Source organism: Triticum aestivum, chromosome 1B, assembly GCF_018294505.1.
Source record: "Triticum aestivum cultivar Chinese Spring chromosome 1B, IWGSC CS RefSeq v2.1, whole genome shotgun sequence".
NCBI lineage: Eukaryota > Viridiplantae > Streptophyta > Magnoliopsida > Poales > Poaceae > Triticum > Triticum aestivum.
Genome location: NC_057795.1, coordinates 643,326,817 through 643,330,534, shown reverse-complemented (window position 1 = coordinate 643,330,534; position 3,718 = coordinate 643,326,817).

Genomic DNA, 3,718 nt, shown 5'->3' with positions numbered 1-3,718 from the left:
TTTCATATATTGTGTTAGCTAACTAATTAATAGAGAGAAGTGTCCTCTCTTATGTCCGTGCTTGGTCGACGCTACGTACTATATACATATAGCCCTCGACACGCTAGCTGGTAAGAAAATGAAGGGAACCATTAAGTACAGAAGTTCGTCATGCATACCGAGAGAAATGATCAATCGACCTCTCCTTCTCCTAGAGATTGGTCGAACAACAAGTTTTCGTATCATGTATCCGACGCTACTGGCTACATACATGTACAATATGTAAGATCTCTCCATTACCGTCCCCTAGCAATTGAAATCAACTTCCGCATGGTATTCTCCGGCTTTGTTGATGACGTGGTCAAGAAAGAACCCCGCCAATTCCTCTTGAACTGCTTTCATGCGATCTGGTTCTAGGAGTTCATTCCGCATCTGCCACGTCTAATTTGAATAAGGGGGTTAATTAATACATATATATGAATGAAATTCAACAGAAATGATGGTGTAATAAAATGAAATTGTTAATATTATTGCTTACGCACTTCATATTGTCTTTGAGAGTAGCCCCGCTTATTTTTCAAAGTCGCGGTGTGGATGAATTCGCACACGTAGTATCCACAGAAATCATTCCCTTGTTCCTACCACAAGCACTTTACGAGAAATAGAGGTCAATCAAACTAATAATGAAGCATTATAAATGGCATTGATGAAAGTATAGCTATAGAATCAACGGGAGATGCGCGCAACTAGCTAGCCAGTAGTACTTACTTTCGGGTATGTATATCGCAGCTCCTTCGGCAATCCCGGAGCTTTAGCGATGAACTGTTTCCAAACCCTGCAAGACAAAGAAGATAATTATTATTACTTGAGATATCAGGAAATGAACAAAAAGTTGCCGATATGGTGCGATAATGATCGATTGAACTTACTTGCTGAGCATTTCAGTCATGTCCGCATAGGTTTTGGGATCTTTCCGTCTCGAGTCTAAGACGGTTACTAGTCCACGCTCAAGCTTAATCTCCAGAAGAATATAGTGGTACCTGCGCAGGCATGCATAACTCATCAATTACATTACTATAACCTCGCTCGAGTAATAAGGGAAACCGAATATGCACACGACAGTAACACTCACTTGCCGTTGTAAGGAAAGAGTATGGTATCTTTGTTTTGATTTTTGATCAACGATTGTAGCAAGTTGTCCTCGGCCTCTTTGACGTGCTTTTCAACCAAAAATACATCTATGATATTTGTGTTAATGAATCCAATATCATAAATTTCTTGTTTTATGCACTCGACGATCTTCAATCTGCATAATATATTGAGGATAATTAATTATAAATACATGCAACGAAAGAGCCGAGCTATATATAGAGACTTAATGACAGAAATAGTACTTACAGGCAGTAGCAAAAGACCGTTAATTTATCGAGGGCCTTTTGATTGAAGAACTCGAAGAACTCCTCAAATGGAACAGGCAACAGATCATTTCCAACGAGGTCGTGCTCCTCTTTAATTCTCAGATACAAAGTATTCGTCCCCCAGACTCTCTGCAGGTTTTCATGTACCAAGTATGGAATCTTCGCATCATCGTTGTTAGAGATTTTTCATCTTTGACGAGAGGCTTCCCGTACTCGTATCTGTGTCCCTCCACCTCCATGAAATCAGGAAGTGCATTGTCAGGTAGGTAATCTTGTAGATTGCCATAACCGGCCACCATCCCCGGAACATTAGCGACGATGTTGCCGCTAGACACATTGAGCGGGGGGCACGATTGGTTTGCTTGTTCGCCGAGCTGGTCAATTTTTTCGCAGCTGCTCGTTCTCTTGCTCTTTGATGTCTGACAGTAGTTCCCGACCGCTCCGCTTGGAGATATGTCTGTTCAGTAATGCGCTCATAGTTGGTTCTCGGTGGAGACTTTGCCGGTTTCCTCAGGGCAACGAGAGTGCGCTTTGCTTTCATCGGATCTACCTTCTCCTCCGGAGGTAGATGTCTCTTTGCTTTCACCCCTCCAAAGAGCTCCTTCACGTGGGTCCGCACGATTGTATCGGTTTCCTCCTCGGTCCTCTCGTACGGTAACTTCTCTAGAGGCTTGAGAGATGGACCGTATCTGTATTGCCTCCCGCCTCTGGTTGTGCTGCTAGACGCCAGAGCAGAGCGGCTGCGGCGTATTTCTTCTTTTGTGCTTGCTTACGAGGCGGAGGAGAAGGACTACGACGCGCCGGAGCAGCCGGGGCGGCGGTGGGTCTCTTCCGCCCTTGCTGGCGAGGCGGAGAAGGAGGAGGCTGCTGGCTGCTCGGCAGCGCCGGCGCAGGCGAAGAAGAAGGCGAAGTGCCGCCACACACAGAAGAAGGAGGCGGAGTGCCGCCATGCGTGCCCTGATTGTCACTCGCCGAAGGAGGAGGCGGTGGAGGAGGTGGAGTGCCCTGACTCGCCGGAGGAGGAGGAGGAGGCGGAGGCGTCCAGTTTGGAAGGTTGATGAGCTCCTTCCGCCATAGGCATGGAGTCTTCAGAGCAGAACCCAGCCTAGTCTTCCCTTCACCGGTAGGGTGGTCAAGCAGGAGGTCCTCAAATCCCTCCGTTATTTCATCCACCATCACCTTAGCATATCCTTCTGGAATCGACTGGCAGTGATAAGTTGTGCCGGGTCCACTAGGATAAACAGAGCCAACAACCGCCTTGACCTTCAAATTCATCCATCGCGCCATAATGTGGCAAGTTTGAGATTCCGTGATGGCATCCACGGGATAGCTGGCAGGAGCCGTCAAGACATGCTCCGGCAGAAGCAGCTCAGTGGAAGCCACGCTACTTCTCCGCTGAGATGGCGGGGTAGCTTCGGGGGAAGCTTCGGCAGGTCGTTTGCTGCGATCTACTGCTTCTCGTTCCTCTTCTCGTTCCTCTAGCCCCATTACCCTTTCGAGCAGCGCTTGCAGTTGGCCCTGGTCCAGTTTCTTCCTCCTCTCGTGGGTTTTGTAACCCCCTGTGTCCGAAAAACCAACCTTCCATGGAATGGAGCCTGGCGTGCCTCGTGTCCGTCCAGGGTGCTCAGGATTCCCGAGGGCCATTGTGAGCTCGTCCTTCTCCCTATCTGGAATGAACGTCCCTCGTTGCGCTGCATCGATATAGTGCTGAAGGTGCTTGACTGGTATTTTCAGTTGCTCGTCCGTCCAATGGCACTTCCCTGATACAGGGTCCAAGGTTCCGCCAGCCCTGAAGAACCAAGTCCGGCAACGGTCTGGCCAGTACATTGTCTCTGGTTCGATCCCTTTTTCAAGCAGATCATTCTCAGCCTTGGACCACTTAGGCCGGGCTTTGAGGTAGCCACCTGACCCCGTGCGATGGTGAAGCCTCTTCTTTGCAGAATTTAGCTTGTTTGTCGCCGACATATTCTTACTCTTTTCCGATGTCTTGTGGGCCACAAATGCGGGCGAGTGATCTTTGATCTTCTCATATTTGCCGATGAATTCTGGTGTCTTTTCTTTGTCGACAAACTTGTTCAGCTCTTTCCTCCACCTCCTGAATAGGGTTTCCATCTTCTTAAGAGCACAAGACTTGATTAATTGCTCTTTAACTGGCTTCTCCGGATCCTCCTCTGGCGGTAGGGTGAAATTTGCCTTCAGCTGAGTCCAAAGATCTTCTTTCTGCATATCATTGACATAAGACACCTCAGGGTTTTCCTCCTTAGGCTTATACCATTGTTGGATGCTGATCGAGATCTTGTCCCTAAAAAGAACCCCGCACT